The sequence below is a fragment of the Manis javanica genome, chromosome 5, assembly GCF_040802235.1.
Source record: "Manis javanica isolate MJ-LG chromosome 5, MJ_LKY, whole genome shotgun sequence".
In the NCBI taxonomy this organism is placed as follows: domain Eukaryota; kingdom Metazoa; phylum Chordata; class Mammalia; order Pholidota; family Manidae; genus Manis; species Manis javanica.
In genome coordinates this window covers 148,539,345-148,559,886 of record NC_133160.1, presented here as the reverse complement: position 1 = coordinate 148,559,886, position 20,542 = coordinate 148,539,345, and positions in this window count along the sequence as shown.

Here is a 20,542-nt window from a genome sequence, read left to right as displayed (position 1 = left end):
GCAAGGTGATATTTCATTGTGGTTTTTGTGCCATTTCCCTGATAATTAGTGATTAGTACCTTTTCATGAACTTATCAGCCATTTGTATATTATCTGGAAAAATGTCTATTCAAGTGTTCTGCCCCTTTTTTATTTGGGTTGTTTGCTTTTCTGCTACTCAGTTGTGTGTATTCTTTATGTATTTTGAATATTAACCCCTAATCAGAAATACGTTTAGAAAACATTGTCTCCTATTTTCCGCTTGCCTTTTCCTTTTGTTGAATTCTTTTCCTTTTGCTGTGCAGAAACCTTTTGATGTAGTCCCATTTGTTTATATGTGCTTTAGGTGTCATAGCAAAAAAAATCATTGTTTAAATGTAGAAACTTTTAATGAGTACCAAATAAGCCATAAAGATCTAATGTACAATATATTGAATATATGCCTACAATAATATTGTAGTTAATGTGATAAATATCATTACAACAGCCAAGCATATTATAACTTACAAATGTGCCAAAGTAACATGCTATACACCTTAAATTTACATTATATCACATGTCATATTTATCCAATAAAAAATAACATAAGAAAGTGAAAACCAAAGATCAGAACACAATCATTGCCAAGGCTGAAGTCAAGTTCTTTTCCCCTGTTTTATATATAATTCTTATTTTTAATATTCATTGCCATGTAAAGTTTGCTGACAATTTATTTGATAATTTTGTATCAATATTTAGAAATAAAATTAGCTTATAATTTTGTTTTCTCAAATAGCATTCTGTTCCATTTTAGTATAAAAGTCATAGCAGTCTAGTAAAATAGTTCATCTCTTCTTTCTTGAAGGTGTATTGTTTCTAGTTAATATAACCTGGAGTGGATACATTTTTGAAGATAGGTATTTAACTACTATTTTAGTTATTCAACTGAGTATTGATTGTTAATATTTAATATTTCTTCTAGAACCAATTTAGTTGGTTAATATGTTTGTTTTAAAAAATTATGTATTTGATTTAAGCTGAAAAATTTTTGCCATTGAATAATTTTTGCCAATTATTCAATTGATGTCCCCACTCTCATTCCACCTCCACGGTCTCCTTCTTTTCCTCTCCCTGACCAGTGTCACCACGTTTGGTGGTGTAATTAGTTGCTATATGTCCGTCTCATGGATATTTTAAAAAGTATATGTCACCATGCTATACATGTGATTTGATAATATTAAAATGCTTCTATTTTATCTTTCATTATGTAAGTGTTATCCTTTATAATAATGTGTTTATGTGTGTGCTTTCTCAGTTTTGCTTTTGATTAGTTTTGCTAGACAGCTATGTCCTCAATCATTTCTATGAAAGTAACCTTCAATTAGAATATCACTTTTATTAATTCGTTATCTATACTTTCTTTTTCTTTGTTTCCTACTTTTGGTTCTAGTTTTATATTTTTGGTACCTTGTTTTAAAATAATATAAATCTTAAATGCATATAATTATATTTAAGTAGCATTTTGGATACTTGTAATTTTTAATATCTCATATTTTCTTTTTCATTCATGTTAGAATATTTGAGAATTTCTGTTATAATTACATCATATTTATTTTTTTCATCTATAAATTACAAAAATTTCAAATTATTTGTTCCCAAGTATTAGAGGAGTAATATATATTTTTAAATAAAATTTATTGCATTATTGTTACAGAATGTGGTTTGCTTCTTCCCTCAAGGATTATTATGCTATTACATTTTTCAAAAATTCCGTATGTACCTGGAAAAAAATATATTCGCCAGTTTTGGGGAGTATTATTGATCTACATGCCTATTACATCCATTGTAATGTTAGTATTATTTATGTTTGCTATACCTTTTACTTTTAACTGGTTTGGCCTCTATTTTTAAGAAAAGTAAGTTAGAAGATGTATTCAGGTAGTTGTTTTTTTATTCATTCAGTCAGTTTTACTGAACAAATGCAGTGTCATATGGAATATAATATAAGATCCATTCATTCAATTGCTCATGTGCAAAAACTTGAAGTCATCCACACGTCTAACCCAACAGGAAATGCCGAAATTCTTTCAATAACTATAACTGGCTGCACATGTTTGAATTCAGGAATGACAAGAGAATGCGGTAGAGGCAGCCAATAAACTGACTTTATTTTGAAAAGCTCACTATCAGCTATCATGGAAACCTTTTAGGAGTCCATTGAAGTAATTCAGATGAGAGACAATGGTAGCTTGGTTTAGGGAAGTATCCAGAGAACACTGAGAAATGAGCGGGTTCTGTTTTCCATTTTGAAGTAGTGCTATAGGATTTTCTGTAAGATAGGATATGTGTATCTGTGGTCTCCAAATATTTTGTGCTGGCACAACTGGAAGGGAGGATTTACCACAAATTATATCATATAATAATCTGTCAAACCACCAAATCATAATTTATGGAATCTGCCCTATTTCCTAAACTTTCTATGCCATTATATTTTCATTTTTTCTTGTAATAACATATATTGATTTTGCTTTTGATCATATTCAAATCTATAACTACTCTTCTAGGAAGAGTATAATCTAATAACATATATTTTGGTTTCTATTATATTTAGACTTATGCTTTACATGCTATTCTTTGCTTATTTTCCTTCCTTGTGACTTACATTCTATCAACTAAAGTTTCTTTTTTTCTTTCCTTCTGCTAGCTATGCACTGTATTTTTCTAAGTATACTTAAAGCATTTAGTTACTAATATTTTATTTTTACTGAATTTCTCTGACACACTAAGTCAGAGCCTCAGTATATTAATTCCATGATTAAAGCATGGCCTAAATTTGAGGTATATTTTTTCTAAGGGCAAATAATGTTGTTCTTGTGAGAAATGAGAGTGGAAGAAAATTGAGTAGGAGAAAACAACATAAGTAACGTTTCCTTTGATCTCATCTAAACAATCCAATAAATCAGTCATTTGTCAAATTACCTGCAAAATTTCACTTTGATTCTATATATTCTTTATGATTGCCATTTTTCAAAAAACTGTGCATTTATAGCAAATATTCAGCATCTTTTCCATGAATGACAATGTCATTTAATTTAAACTCCTGTGAAAGATTTTGAAACGGACTGAAAATCATCATTTCATTGAAAAACCACAATAAAGATGGTTTATTAATGTCTGGAGTTTTTGCCTTTCATTGTCTTTGAGGTATTGTACTGTTACTTTACTACTCTGTAAGATGTAGAACATCAATAGTGCAAATTATTTGTCCATATAAGTGTAACTTATCTTCTGGAAATGTAATTGATCACCCCTCTACAAAAAGAAAATCTAGTTTTGTATTTTGAGTCAAATTTATTTCAGATTCTTGATTGTCTATACATATAACTGCTTTTAGGACACACTTTGAACCAGTTTTTACATCTTACTGGTTTCTTCATTAATTAATTGGTTAAATAATTTTTTGAAATGTTTAAGTTTATATCTGAGTTAAAATTTTAACTTTAAAATTCTTCATTTAATAACATACTTAAAATGGATATAAATCACAAGTTTTTCAGTTTTGGCTTTTTTATCGTAAATGTAAAGGCATTAATCTATTGTTTTTGAGCAGTCATGTTACAGTTGAAAATTCTGTTGGGATGTTTATTCTTTATATATAGGCCTTACCCTTTTTGGAAGCTTTTAATCATTGTTTAATTTATAAAATGTTTGTATTATTTATCATATATTCTCCTCAGAACATAGGGTTCTCAAACCTCAGCTTTCTCATCAAATCAGAGAAATATGATTCTAGCACTGTTTTATTTCTAAGCTTATATCATCCTCTACATCTTCTCAACTACCTCACTTTCTTTCATATTTCTTGGCACATATTTTCTTCTGTCTCTTCAAGTAGATTTCTACCAAACTTACAGATCTTGGATGATTTGTTGAAGCCCAGACTTGGCGAAAGTGAGAGAACTAGAATTTAGAAACCAGAAGCTCATTCTCTAACATCCTTTAGGTTATTTTCTCTATTGCCATAAAATACCCAGAACTACAGACAGAAAGCCCGTAGTGCTTAGAGGACTCTAAAATCACATATCTACCCTATTTTAAGTATTTTTTTTATTGAAGTATAGTTGATATACAATATTATATTGGTTTCAAGTACACAACACAGTGATTCAACAGTTACATTTTTGTGAAGTATACTGAGATTAAAAATCTGAGGAAAATGGAATTTATGCTCCTGTCCAACCAAGACTCCACTTACATATTTTCTCATTTTATTTTCTGGAGAAATTGACTCAAACATGTGATCATGTAAGTCTCCCAAAAACAGTTTCATCAAAACTTAAATGATAACCCTCATTTGTCTAAATAGAAATTATCCCTATACCAGAAAGGTTTAAAATTGCTGTCTGCTATACAGAAAATTGCTGATGCTTAAAAAATAGAAGCACCAAAGAAAGCACAAATTCAGACACGCAGTCTCCAATTAGAGAGAAAATACAGGTGACTCAGGCATGACTACAGCATCCTGGAGGGAATTAAACATTTCTTAGGAATCAATAAAAACTCTTTTATTAAAAGCTATTGTTTAAGAAAGTGTATAAACAAAACTAAGACAGGGTAATTTGAATGCTGAAGCAATAAGCCCAAGGCAAAATGCAGGCTACAGTATTTGGAAAATACAATCAACTATATCAAAAATCATATCCTTAGTTATGACAGTTATCACTAGATACTTAGTGAGAGGAAAACTAGTTCTTGAATGAGAATACTGTGTACAACTTTTATATTTTCTGTATAAAAGTGTACACACTACATTTGACATAGTTCCTCTTACAAATGTCAGTCTATTATTATTAATTTTTTTGGTAGTCTTTGAAACTATCTTAATAAAGAAAAAAAGAAGAAAAAACCCACAAGCCTACTAATTTAGAATTGCAACCATAGAGTTCTTTATCTATTTAAACCTGAATGGGTTGGGCCCACATGACACTGTAGTCAAAATCTGGTACCTAGAGAATACAAAAGCCAGTAAACTGGAATAATCTTGGAGAATTCTGTTGAGCAATTTGGTCTTCAAGTGTCACATCTTTCTCTTTGCCTAGATTATTACATTGACAAAAGACACATTCTTAGTGTAAGTAATCATGATCAACTGGTAAAGACTATGTGATTTACTTTACATATGACCATCAGTAACTTTCCTTGTTTCTTTGCGCTACAGAAAACAAATCTCTAACAGGGGTTTTGACAACTTCAGCTCAGACAGTTTTTGTTAAGAGTAAAGGAACATAAAAACAAATTTATAATACCTGCACTGAACATTACTGTAACTCAATAAAAATTTGCATGATAAGTCTAACGTGCTCTTCTAACGGTGTCTAATTTTCACACATGGGTTTGAAATCATCTATGCCAAAGTTTATTGCTAACTTTGAATTATTGATAACTGTCTGTAAATTTTCCGTCTCAAATTTAGAATTTCCTAACCCTTTCTTTTTCCTCTATCTTTTTATTTTCCTTAACTCTGTTAGCTTCTTCTCAAGGACTGAAGCAGTCAGGAGGTGAATGTTCTATCTTGGTTTAACTAGCCCCTCAGGAGTGCTTCAGAGGTAGAAAAAAGGAACTATAAGACTCAGTGAAGGACAAAGGGAAAAAGCACTACACATGGTGAAAATCATCTTATGATCCCTGGTCCCTTGTGATGCATTATAACACACCTTACTGAAGACTAATAGGAACTGTACTAAAGTTCCAATTTCTCAGTTCCTACTAAGACAAAATTAAGTTCTTAAAGGTACTGCTAAAATGCCACATAAAAAAGTACAATTCCTTTATAATTTTGGCAGTTGTTGGGATGTGGTACATTACTTCCTACTAGTTAAAAGATGATTAGGTAGTGTCTTAGAAGTGGACCATGTTTTAAAGTTTTAGAATCAAGTCATAGAAAGATACAGGACTAGCAGCAGCAGTTTTATTACAAAAATACCCAGGCAACCAGCCAAGCTTTTTGTTTTTTTTCATTCAATTAGGAATTTTATTAGAAATCTGCACTATCTGGACAGATAATAATATTTAACAAATGCATTGAGTTCACTAAAATTCTCTCTCTCTCTCTCTCTCTCTCTCACACACAGACACACCCACACCCACAATTATTCAGTGTTATCACACACCCAATTACTCAATGTTAAATGAGAAAAATACTTTAAGAAAGTTTTAATATAGGTTGAATTATGTGATTTCAAATAGAAGGGCCAAAGTCCTTGTTGAGGAGGTAAGTCTTGAATTCCACTGAAGTTTGAGGGACAATTAAAAAATAATAATCGGCAATGTTTCATGCAAGCAGAACAGGAACTCTACCTCTGTTTCAAGGAGTAAAACAACATTGTATCCTTTTTAAAAATAAGACACTCTCCGAAGAAGATTTCTAGTCGAAGCAAGTTAAAATGATAGCGAATCATTTTATATAACAACCTGCACAACGATCATTGGTTTTAACAGATACATCATCTCTAATATCAATTTACTTTGATTTATTTTTATGAGTATTAATCAGTCTAATTGAATTTTCTGTCAGCGGATGGAAATATCAATCATAAGTGCTTCAACTCCTTGTTCCAAGTTCAAAACCAACTGATAAAAATGTATATGACATTTTAACGAGATGAGTACATGGATGCATAGAACCTTGGAATATGAAATTGCAATAGACTTTGGACTAAATTTCCTCTAATGTATGGGTGTTAAGTAAAGGAAGATCCAAGTTATATGTCTGGTCAAGGACCTTGGATAATTAGTCACATGATATGCCCTTGGTGTGTGTTTTCCAAATCCCAACCTATTGCAGTTTTCAGAAAGTGCTTGGATCACAGAAAGGGAGAAATGTTTCATTTTCTAAATATGTTTTTATTGATAAACTTAAAGAGAATAGACTGATTGGGGTGGAAAGTAAATTATATATCATATTTATCATATTTTTATTAGTTATTGCAATTAGAATTAATTAATTTAAAAGTCCAGTCATTTTCCTCCAAGATATGTGGTAATATTGAATTATTTACTGTTTTTTGTCTTCTTAAAAATGGAAAATTCTTTTAAGTAAAAGTACAAAATTTAGGCGAATACACAGGTTAAATCAAACTGTGTATTTCTTTAATAGGTTACTTAAAGCTCAATGTCTATGATAATGTTAAATTATAGTTATTGTGAGAATTAATTAAATATCATGTGTAAATATTTTGGCACAGCAGTTGACCCATATTAAACTCAATAAATGGCAATTATTGGGGGTTATCAAACTCAAATATTGGAACACTTCAGGAAATGTGAAGTATGTTGAAGGCTAACCCCTAGACGTCTGGAAAGTAAGAAATGAGAAGAGACTGAAAGATACAATTATCTTTGTGAAAAGTAATCTCATATGTAAAATTCACATTCTTAAGTGATCAGAGAAGCAAAAGCAGTTTCTTCTGGTAAATGGCTAAGTGTGTTCTAATTTGCCTAAAGAAAGGAAACCGATGGATTTTAGACGAAGTCTTTGTTCTCTCTCCTTTACTGACTTTGACCTACCCCCACCTACTATATGGCAATTTGATTCCCACCCCTACCCCACAGCTGGAACCATTCTGCGGTAGGACAACTACACCTTCTAATTACCAAAGTCAATGGACCAGTTTTCTGTACTGATCTAGTAGCATTAAACTTTGTAATGGCTACCTTCACCCTTTAATCTCTCCTGTCTCAGGCACTTCATTTATCCTGTCTGTACATCACATGTTCTTCTCTGTGTAAAAAGATTAAATGATAGGACTTACATGAAAGTTGTTTTTTAAATGATTAAAGAAGTTAATGCTTATAAGTACTAATAAGTATATTAGTAATCACTCAATTAGTAGCATTGATTAATGATTTCCTATGAAACCACTAATCGTTGGCTGTGCTCATGTGTTCTCTTGACCATTCACTTCCTAGCTGATTTTCAGAAAATGCTGTTGAGCACTGAGGTTATGTTACTACTGTTTTCTTCACTCTGTTCTTATTATTATCAGTACAACTAAGCTAGCTCATTTATTCCCAATGCTGCTTCTGTAGTCTATATATTTGTTGTCGTGGATACAGCTCCTCTACCTCCTATTCTACATACCTAAGCCTCTCACTTGAATTCTTATTTCCTGTTTGCATCTGATGTCTACTCACATGCCTGTATACCCCATGGAAATCTCCTACACAATGTGTTTAAATTTAAGTCTATCTCTTGATCCATACTCACTCTTTCATTTTATCAATTTATCATTTAATGATGGAATCATTTAAGTCATAACATTCAGTAATTCTTGTTTAAACATATTATGTTAAAAGTGATACTTACAGCTAATATAATTGACTACTAACTGTGGACTAAACAATGGACTTAATACTCACAGTGGTCCCAGAAGTTACACATTATATACACAAAGTTTTATTTTTCACATCCTAAAAATATCTAGCTTCTAGGTTACCTACTAATAATCTCTATTACTGTTAGTTTCTGCTAACAGTACTTCCTTCAAACCTTTCTCTCAAACCCATTTAATGTACTTCTTACTAGATTTGTGTTTCTCAAATGCACATTTGGCCCTGACATTCCATGGCATGAAATCCTTCAGTAACTTCATCTCATAACTTGCATCATGAAATTATTATGCCCAGTAAATAGCCCTTCACCTTTGATCCCTGCTTATCTTTATAGTTTCATTTTTCCATTTTTATTGCTTCTCAAACTCCTGCAAACCAAAGTAATTTCCGTTTTCCTGAGTGTATTATAAAGTTCTTTATGTCTGTGCTTTGTTATTCCAGTTGTAAATAGAAACAAGTAAAATTATCTAATAATTTTCTGTTTAGGTTTATATAAGATAAGATACTAGTCTAGGTCATATGAAGGAAAACAAGATGGTTAACATAGAGCATGAAGATTTTCATCTCAAGTAATTTAAATCTAGGAGGAGTCAATGAGTATAATTAAAACACAAAATCTTTTTATGTAAAAATATGTATACACACACAACACATACTCTTTAGTTGTTTAGACAACCAACATAATGATTATATTAATTATTCCTACAGCTTGCACTTTTTATTTTCCTCAGAATCTTATCACTGTTTGAAATTACATTGCTCCTCCAATCTGGAGTAGCTCTGCAAGTGCAGCAGCCCTATTTGTCTGATTCATCACAATGTCTACACTGCATCCTAGCTTTGGGTCAGTTTATATGACAACAATAAGTGCACAATAAATATTTGTTGAATGAATTAATGGGTTTTTACAAGCATTAAAAGTATAATCTATACAAAGCTCTTATCAGAGTGTTGGATACACAGTAATCCCTTATAATCATGAGTGATTTATTGGCATTGCTATTTTTTAAAAAATGACTCAGAATATTATGATCAACGAAACTTGAAAGCAAATAGGTCACTTGAGCTTGTTTATTAAAGATTAGTATTTCAGCAAATGGAGAGAAGGGTAATTTGAAGTGAAATAAATGACAGGATGAATTAGGAAGCAGACTATAGAATAGAATTCCTAGAGTGCAGTAATCAATGTCAATAAAATTCAGGTAAAGACATCTTGCCTAAGTATAAGTAAAATAATTTGGACTTGATTCTAGAGGAGCAAAGAGCTACTAACTTACAAATTCCTTGAAGGAAATCATGTGACTTTTATTCTTATCATCAACTAAAAGGACTTAGTCCTGCCTCATAAACACCAAGCTGGATGGATGATTAAACTAATGAACAAATTGTTTAAAAACATCATCTGGGATAGAGACATAATGTTAGGGATGATCATTGAAAAGACATGACCACAGGTGACCCATGAGCTGGATCCAGGCATTTGGAGGCTCCTCACTTCCTCCCTGGTCCTTGCAATGTGCATTCTGACCTCCTTTCTGGCTCCCAGAACCACCCCAAGGACAGAGCCTTGATATAGCAATGTGATGTTGTGATGTTGAGACCATCGGGATGTTACATGGGACTATTTCCAGTTAAGTTCTTTGCATAAACTTTTAAGTAATGGTGGGTACATGTGGAGATATCTTCTGGCCACCCAAGACAAACCCCCTGTGTAAGTTCCCATGCTTATTCCATCCACCACCTACAACTCTGGAGTGGTCTACCTATTTCGTCACTCTCTGCCCTCCTTGTACAGTAACTGGTTTCAGGTTATTCCCAGAAAGATCCTGAGGAGATTGTAAAATGACATATAATATTAAAATTATATCAGGAATGTAAACCTGGTGATTAGGTTCAAGACCCAGTTGATGGGAAAAATCAAAGTTCTGAAGACTAAAGAAGGTTGTTGAAACAATTCAAACATGAGGTAAAAAATATCTAACCTAAGAATTGACATTGTGCTGAAAGAAAAGATGAGAAATAACATGAAAGAAGAAATAATGTTAAGAAAGAAATGTTCGAGAGAGGATTAAAGATGGAGACGTGGGAGGTGAGACAGAGGCTTCCTCCTAAAACCGCATATAATATGAAAATATAATTAATATGACTAATCCTGAAAAAGCAACAGAAAAGAGGGCTGTGCCAAACTGCATACACCTGGAGAGCAGAATAAACCTCATGGAACAAGATAACATACCAAAGCCATGGCCCAGCTGGACACAAGCCCTACCCCCACCCCTGCTCACCAGTGGGAGGAAGAGAAACAGAGCAGGAAGGGAGTGGAGGCCTGGGACTGCTGAATACCTAGCTCCAGAGAGCTCTGGGAGCACAAACCTACCTTTCATGGTGCTTTCATGGTACTCACATGATTATGGGGTTGAAAAGCTAAAACAAGCAGAATACCTGGAGAGACTGAGATTTCAGGTGCTTGTGGAAAGCAGGGATCCATATCTGGCTGCTCTGGGACAAAAGAAAGGCAGGCAGTCTGAGAGTCTTCCTCACAGCAAGAGGGCAGCTAAAGGGGCAAGGATTGCACAGAGCTGACTGCTCAGGGGAAAGAACAGGTAGACAAAATTGTCTGGGTGCACTCGGCCCAGCAGGTTGGGAACTTTCATGATCTTCAGGTACTCCAGCTCCCAGGTTGTCTACAGAGCTCAAAGGGCCCCCTCCATGATACACAGCATACTGTGCCTTCCTTCTGGCCAGCCCTACCTGACTTGCAAACTGAAAAATCCTACCCTGGTGTTAGGCCAGCCAGAGGGAAGCTCTGTCTATAGGAACTACAAATGCAAAGCAAAGAGGCTTGTAACTGTGTGCTTGGTCCACAAGTTCTGGCAGTGGAGGCAGGCATAGCAGACCGGAAGCAGGAAAAAGCTCTTTCCCTCCCCCAGGAACAAATAACACTAACCTGAAACCCCCAACATTGTTTCAGGGGCTGAGCAGCTCCAGAGAGTAGAGTGCCTGGGCACTAGAGGGTGCCATATACAAATATGAAATGCCAAAGGAACCTGGTTCAAAGTAAAATTATGAATACAGCACCTGAGAAAGGTTCAAATTGACCTCATGAATCTTCCTGAAAGGAATTTTAAAATAAAAATCATTAACATGCTCATGGAGGTACAGAAGAATATTAAAGAACTTAGGAATGAATTCTGGTTGGAAATCCAGTCATTGAAGAGCACAATGGAGGGTATTAAGCACAGATTAGATATGGTGGAGGAGATGATAAATGAAATATAAATTAGAGAAGAGGAATAGAAAGAAATTGAGGAACAGAGAGAAAAAAGAACCTCTAAGAATGAAAGATTATTGAGAGAACTATGTGACTAATCCAAATGAAACAATATTTGCATTATAGGGGTACCAGGAGAAGAAGAGAGAGAAAAAGGGATAGAAAGTGTCTTTGAGGAGGTAATAGCTGAAAACTTCCCTAATCTGGGGAAGGAAAGAGTCTCTCAGGTCATGGAGGTGCACAAATATTCCAAAACAATGGACCCAAGGAAGACAACACCAAGACATATAATAATTAAAATGGCCAAGATGAAGGATAAGGGCAGACTATTAAAACCAGCCAGAGAGAGAAATAAGATCACATACAAAGGAAAGCCCATCAGACTATCACCATACTTTTCAGCAGAAAACTTACAGGCCAGAAGGGAGTGGCATGATGTATTTAATGCAATGAAGCAGAGGACCTCGAACCAAGAATACTTTATCTGGCAAGATTATCATTTAAATTTGAAGGAGGGATTAAACAATTTCCAGATAAGCAAAAGCTGAGAGAATTTACCTCCCACAAACCATCTCTACAGTGTATTTTGGAGGGAATGCTATAGATGGAAGTATTCCTAAGGTTGAATAGCTGTCACCAGAGGTAATAAAACCACAATAAAGAAAGTAGAACAGTTAATTACTAAGCAAATGCTAAATTAAATCAACTATCCTCAAAGTCATTCAAGAGATATACAAAGAGTACAGAATATGATACCTAATATATAAAGAATGGAGGAGGAAGAAAAAGGAGAAGAAAGAAACCTTTAGATTGTGTTTGTAATGGCATATTAAGTGAGTTAAGTTATACTCTTAGATAGTAGGGAAATTAACTTTGAACCTTTCTAACCACAAATCTAAAGCTTGCAATGAAAATAAGTACATACTTATCAATAATCACCCTAAATGTAAATGGACTGAATGCACCAATCAAAAGACATAGAGTCACTGAATGGAGGAAAAAACAAGACCCATCTATACGCTGCCTATAAGAGACTCACTTTAAACCCAAGGACATACACAGACTAAAAGTGAAAGGATGGAAAAAGATATTTCATGCAAATGATAGGGAGAAAAAACAGGAGTTGCAGTACTTGTATCAGATAAAACAGACTTCAAAACAAAGAAAGTCTCAAGAGACAAAGAAGAACATTAGATAATGATTAAGGGGTCAATCCAACAAGAACATATAGCTATTATAAATATCTATGTGCTCAACACAGGAGCACCTACATATGTGAAACAAATAATAACTGAATTGAAAGGGAAAATAGAATGCAATGCATTCATTTTAGGAGACTTCAACACACCACTCACTCCAAAGGACAGATAAACCAGACAGAAAATAAGGACACAGAGGCACTGAACAACACAGAGCAGATGGACCTAACAGACATCTACAGAACCGTACACCAAAAAGAAGCAGAATACACATTCTTCTCAAGTCCACATGGAACATTTTCAAGAATAGATCATATACTAGGTCACAAAAAGAGCCTTGGTAATTTCAAAAAGATTGAAATTGTAGCAACCAGTTTCTCAGACCACAAAGGTATGAAACTAGAAATAAATTACACAAAGAAAATGAAAAATCCCACAAACACATGGAGGCTTCACAACATGCTCCTAAATAACCAATGGATCCATGACCAAATAAAAACAGAGATCAAAGAATATATGGAGACAAATGACAACAATAATTCAACTCTGCAAATTCTGTGAGACGCAGTAAAGGCCGTGCTAAGAGAAAAGTGTATTGCAACACAGGCCTACCTCGGGAAAGAAGTACAATCCCGTATGAGCAGTCTAAACTCACAATTAATGGAACTAAAAAAAGAACAACAAATGAGGCCCAAAGCCAGTAGAAGGAGGGACATAATAAAGATTAGAGTAGAAATAAATAAAACCTAGAAAAATAAAACAATAGAAACAATCAATGAAAGCAAGAGCTGTTTCTTCAAGAAAATAAACAAAATATATAAACCCCTAGCCAGACTTATAAAAAAAAGAGTCTAAACACATAAAAAGAATCAGAAATGAGGAAGGAAAAATCACTACAGACACCAGGGAAATACAAAGAATTATTAGAGAATACTATGAAAAATTATATGCCAACAAACTGGATAACCTAGAAGAAATGGAAAACTTTCTGCAAAAATTCAACCTTCCAAGGCTGCTCCAAAAAGAAACAGAAAATCCGAACAGACCAATTAACATCAACAAAATAGAATTGGTAATCAAAAAACTACCTAAAAACAAAATTCTGGGACCAGATGGATTCACCACTGAATTTTATCAAACATTTAGTTAAGATGTAATAGCCTTTCTCCTTAAAGTTTTCCAGAGTAGGAGAAGAGGGAATACTTCGAAACTCATTCTATGAGGCCAGCATCACTCTAATACCAAAACTGGGGAAAGACACCACAAAAAAAGAAAATGACAGACAAATAATCCTGATGAACATAGATACAAAAATACTCAACAAAATATTAGCAAACTGAATTAAAAAATACATAAAAAAGATCATCTGTCATGATCAAGTAGAATTTATTCCATGGATGCAAAGGTGGTACAATATTCAAAAATCCATCAGAATCATCCACCACATCAACAAAAAGAAGGATAAAAACCACATGATCATCTCCAAAGATGGTGAAAAAGCATTTGACAAAATTCAGCATCCATTCATGATAAAAACTCTCAGCAAAATGGATGTAGAGAGCAAGTATCTCAACATAATAAAGGCCATATATGACAAACCTTTAGCTAAAATTATACTTAACAGTGAGAAGCTGAAAACTTTTCTTTAAAGATTGGGGAACAAGACAAGGATGCCCACTCTCTGCATTTCTATTCATCATAGTACTGGAGGTCCTAGCCATGGCAGTCAGACAATACAGAGAAATAAAGGCATCCAGATTGGCAAGGAAGAAGTCAAACTGTCTCTGCTTGCAGATGACATGGTATTGTACATAAAACACCCGAAATAATCCACTCCAAAACTATTAGATCTAATATCTGAATTCTTCATAGTTGTAGGATACAAAATTAATAAGCAGAAATCTGTTGCATTCCTATACACTAATGATGACCTAGCAGAAAGAGAAATCAGGAAAGTAATTCTATTCACAGTTGAATCAAAAAGAATAAAATACCTAGGAATAAACCTAACCAAGAATGTGAAAGACCTATACTCTGAAAACTGCAAGACACTCATGAGACAAATTAAAGAAGATACCAATGAATGGAAACACACCCTGTGCTCATGGATAAGAAGAATTAATATTGTCAAAATGGCCATCCTGCCTAAAGCAATCTACAGATTCAATTCAATTCCTATCAAAATACCAAAAACATTCTTCAATGAACTAGAGCATATAGTTTTAAAATTCATATGGAACCACAAAAGACCCTGAATAGCCAAGGCAATCTTGAGAAGGAAGAATAAAGCTGGGGGCATTATACTCCCCAACTTCTGGCTCTACTACAAAGCCACAGTAATCAAGACAATTTGGTACAGGCACAAGAACAGAAACATACACCAGTGGAAAAGACTAGAGAGCCCTGACATAAACCCCACCATATATGGTCAATTAATATACAATAAAAGAGCCATGGACATACAACGGGGAAATGACAGCCTCTTCAACAGCTGGTGTTGGCAAAACTGGACAGCTACATGCAAGAGAATGAAACTGGATTATTGTTTAACCCCATACACAAAAGTAAACTTGAAATGGACAGTGGCTGCATTGGGGTATGGTTGGGGACTTGATAATATTGGTAAATGTAGCAACCACATTGTTTTTCAATGTGAAACCTTCGTAAGAGTGTATATGAATAATACCTTTAAAAATTAAAAAAATAAAAGAATGAAATGTTCATATGTACTAATTCATATGTTTTTAGTGCATTGCCTAGATTTTCCATAACACTGTCTCTGGAGTTTTACCATTCTTTAATTACTTTCCATTAATTTAGTCTTTTAAAAAATTTTAATTAAAACAACAATGAGATACACCTCACACCAGTAAGGATTGCCACCATCCAAAAGACAAACAACAAAAAATGCTGGCAGGTTGTGGAGAAAGGGGAACCCTCCTACACTGCTGATTGGAATGTAAATTAGTTCAACCATTGTGGAAAGCAGTATGGAGGTTCCTCAAAATGCTCAAAATAGAAATACCATTTGACCCAAGAATTCCACTTATAGGAATTTACCCTAAGAATGCAGCAGCCCAGTTTGAAAAAGACATATGCACCCCTAGGTTTATCGCAGCACTATTTACAGTAGCCAAGAAATGGAAGCAACCTAAGTGTCCATCAATAGATGAATAGATAAAGAGGTATGGTACATATACACAATGGAATATTATTCAGCCATAAGAAAACAAATCCTACCATTTGCAACAACATGGATAAAGCTAGAGGGTATTATGCTCAGTGAAATAAGCCAGGAGGAGAAAGACAAATACCAAATGATTTCACTCATATGTGGAGTATAAGAACAAAGAAAAAACTGAAGGAACAAAACAGCAGCAGACTCACAGAACCCAAGAATGGAATAACAGTTACCAAAGGGAAAGAGACTGGGGAGGATGGGTGGGAAGAAAGGGATAAGGTGGGGGGGAGAAAGGGGGCAATACAATTAGCATGTATAATGTGGGGGGAGGGCACAGGGAGGGCTGTGCAACACAGAGAAGACAAGTAGTGATTCTACAACATCTTACTATGCTGATGGACAGTGACTGTAATGGGGTACGTGGAGGGGACTTAGTGATGGGGGGAATCTAGTAAACATAATGTTCCTCATGTAATTGTAGATTAATGATACCAAAAAAAAGGAAATTTGTATTGAGATACCTATAATAAAATACACAAATCTTACCATTCATTTATTTTTGCTGTATGGACACTAGTATGTTTTGTTATTATTGTTTGTTTTCACATGTCAAAAAGCTCATTCCTTACTAAAAGCACATATATAAAATGTCATATATGTGGAAAAAATATATATGTGTACATACACATGTATATATATAAAACACACACATATATATAATATATATTAACTTATGTAAATATAAATATATATACACACATATATATATAACATATATATATTACATATATATTAACTTTTGCTTAGCAGAGAACATTATAATCTTATCTTCTTAAATTTTAAAATTTGATATTTTCATCATTCAATGCTAAAAGATGGCTCATAAGCTCATGCTTTGAGTCACATTCACCTTATTGACATGTAGTATCAAGAGGGGGGCTCCTAACTGGAAAATGAGAAATGTGTATTTTTAAAGGTGAATAAAAAATATGGTGCTCTTTAGAATCACATTTCTGTACATTTAAAAAAGCCAAGTGTCTAAGAAAATTAAAAAACTCTTCAAGCTCCACATAAAAATTGACTGCAAACATTTAAAGAACAATACACTGCATGTAATTAAGGAACGATCCCCTGACCTCACCCCAGCCACAAGTTTCCCAGTCATAATTGAGTATAATGTGCAATGAGCTGACTTGGTCTGAACAAGAGGTCACCCAGAGAAAGACAAGGGAAATTATACAGTCAAGGCCCCTGTGCTGTTAGAGAAAAAGCTATCATTATAATAAAGTAGAATAGCACATTCCTAAAATACCCAAAGACCTTTCTTATTCCAAGTGTTAGCCTGTGTCCTCATTATTCTCCAGATCAAAAAAGCCTCCAAAATGTAATATGAGGAACTGACAGTAAGAGGGACAGGGGGCATTAGAATAAATTATGAAGTCTCTGGTAAAGTTTCCTACTCTTTAAACTTTCATTTCTTTCTCTAGCTTCTTCCTCTATCTATCTTTTTTTCCCTAGGCTAACTTGATTTAAATATTTCTGTCTATAAAAAGATAGGAGAAATTTTTAGCTTTCTATTAGACAGAAGACTGAAAAAGACCAAACCACACTGCCTATGTCCATTATAAATTCACTCTCTCCCCTCGGCAGGTTTCTACTAATCACTATACACTGTTTTCACCTTCCATCCAAAGTATCTGTTTCCCAGACACTTTCCAAAATCTCTGGACCTCTGCTTCATTTAAGGACAAACCATGTCAGTGATCTTTTTTTTCTCATTTATTAACCGTTTGTCCTACAACTTTTACATATATTCTCACTTGACCCACTCTAAAAAACAACACAAAAACTCATTAACTCTGTTGCCCTTTTGAACTACTTTTCTATATCTCTTCCTTCTTTCATCGTCAGTTTCCAATAAAAATGTGTATCAATAAACTAATAACTAATTTTTAATGAGTACGTCTTATGCTAGGATACTAACCAGTCTGATTCTAGAGGCTTTCCTAAGGACTAAGATCCACATTCGGTTTTACCACACACCCTCTGTTCAGTCTTTTAATCTGTTTTTATTTTAAGTAAACACTCTCAACAGAAAGCAAATTAGCAAAAGTTCTACTGTTGTGGAGGAAAAATAATTTTTTTCTACCTTTGTGAGGTCTTAGCTGAGACCCCTGTGATAAAAAACAGATTAACAAGAGAAAAACAAGTTTATTCACATGTATATCATGTATACATGGGAAATACCCAGGGAAAAATGAGCGACTCCCCATGGTGGCTTAGAGTTCAGCCTTAGGGGAGAAGAAATGTTTTTTAGGAAAAATGAAGGGGCTGTTAGAAAATAGGTGAGAGGTATGATAGTTTGTGACAGCTTCTCTGGGTGTGTGGAGTCAATCTGTGGTGTCCTGTCCTGTCATAAATTAATCTTCCCTGGTTGAAGGAACTCCTGGGGAAGGGGTTATGACAACCGAATTCCTTTTGTTGGGTCTGTCTTTAGGCAGGTAAGGGAAGTTCAGAGAAAGCCTCTCTCCGCATTTGCTGTTTTTCAAGTGCCTGCGGCTCAAAAAAAATCAATATGCCAAAGCAGCATACTTTAAGGTGGCATGTCCTAAACACTTCCAGTCATATTTTTAGATGGCATATTCTGCTACCCTTTACCAGTAAATGCCTTAAAAACAAATTCAGTGACATTTTCCCATTGTGCATCTTAACTCAACATTCTGTATTCTTGATCAAGGTTTTCCATTTTGGTATTGGGTGTCTGATGATTCTCCCAATACTAAATATGCTATTAGTCACTGGGTAACCCTCAAATAAACCTTTGGTTATATTTCCGAGGCACACTGATGGTGCCAATTTGACCAATTCAGTCATAAGCATATGATTTCCAGGTTTTTCTGATCAGACTTGAAAGAGAGACAAATCTCTTTTGCTTATCATACATTTTGAGAAATATGTCACACCTATTTGCAAGGGAAGCTTGGAAATGCAGGGTCGACATGCTCATGAAGAAAGAGGGTAGTTTTAGGAACCTAACGAGTACTGTGTGGACTGTATACTATTTTTTTTTACTTATTTTTCTCTCCATCCAAATTCAGCTGAGAATTCCACAAAGGAAGAGAATTTGTTCTGTTTTGCCCAATATTCTACTTCCAGTGTCTAGAAGTGTACTGGATACATAGTAGTTCCTCAATTGACTTTTGTTAAATAAATAAATCAGTGAATGAATTAATACACTATCTGGATTTTGTTGATAGTCTTGACCCCTACATACTGGAATGCAGACAGAGTAGGTTCCAGTTTCAGAGTGTAAGGAAATAGATGGATTAATCAAAGATATCTGCAACGTCTGAGATTTAGAGATGTTTTTATCTTATGGGCTCCCTTTTAGGTAACCCACTTGTTTTGAAAATGACGAACACTTTTTGATAGCATTAACATTCGGGTGCTTTGGTATGTCCAATATAAGTAACCTTTTAAATGGCATATAATGCTCTGGAAATATATTCTAATTGAATAAAAATGTTTCATTGTGTTCTTAATTTATAGTAGCCACAAAATATCTTTAGGCATTAAGTTGCTAATGTTTTGTTTCCCAGAATTGCTACTATTATTTATTATCAGAGTAGACCCCCAGTAATTTACACTAATAACTGAGACTCACTAGAGATTACTGAATTTGGCAGATTAGTTAGTGAAGAAATAAATAGGAAAAACATCAACACTGCTGTACCACAAAATGTGCTTTATTCATTATTTTGATAAGTGTAGTTTAATTATAATCATCTATGGTAATGTTTCACAGTATGCTATAAACGCATTGCCATATTTTACTAAATTAATGAAATCTTAGGAGAAAAATTGTTCGCTAAATTTGTTCCAGTTTTTGGAGAAAAATATAAATCTGTGATTTAGTATGGTTTGCATTACTTTTTTGTCCAGAAAAATAGGTCTCATGTTATGTGCTATTATTTTAGTCATTTCTATTGCTTATTATCTTTATCCCCTACTGGAACATAAGGTTCATGGAACAGATTTGCCTTATTTTATACATATTGTACCTTATACACAGATATGTATTTAAGTATATGCTGTGTAGGTATATAATATTTTATAAATGGAAGCATTTTAAATACACATTTGGAAGTACCATTCAATTTAAATATACATTTAGATCTCTATATTTAAATATAGTATATTAAAAACATACACATAGTATATCTTATATTCCCTAGGGGGATGCTTAAAGTATTTATTTCCATTTTAGTGCTCCTTCTTTTAATGTTAAAATTTCGTATTCAGAAATATTTAGAATCATTGCTAAGTTATGGAAGGGCTGGCTAAGGCGACAAGTTTTTGTTGTTTGTCTTGTGTAGTTCAGTCACACCTGATAATTCCTGGGTTACAAAGCAATAGTTGAATTTTTATAACCTGGATTTGATAGATTTATTCATTCAGTCAGTAAGTGTTTAAGAAATCAGCTATTCATTCTTATTCAGTGTGATAAGGAGACAGAATAAAAGACAATAAAAATCTTTGTCT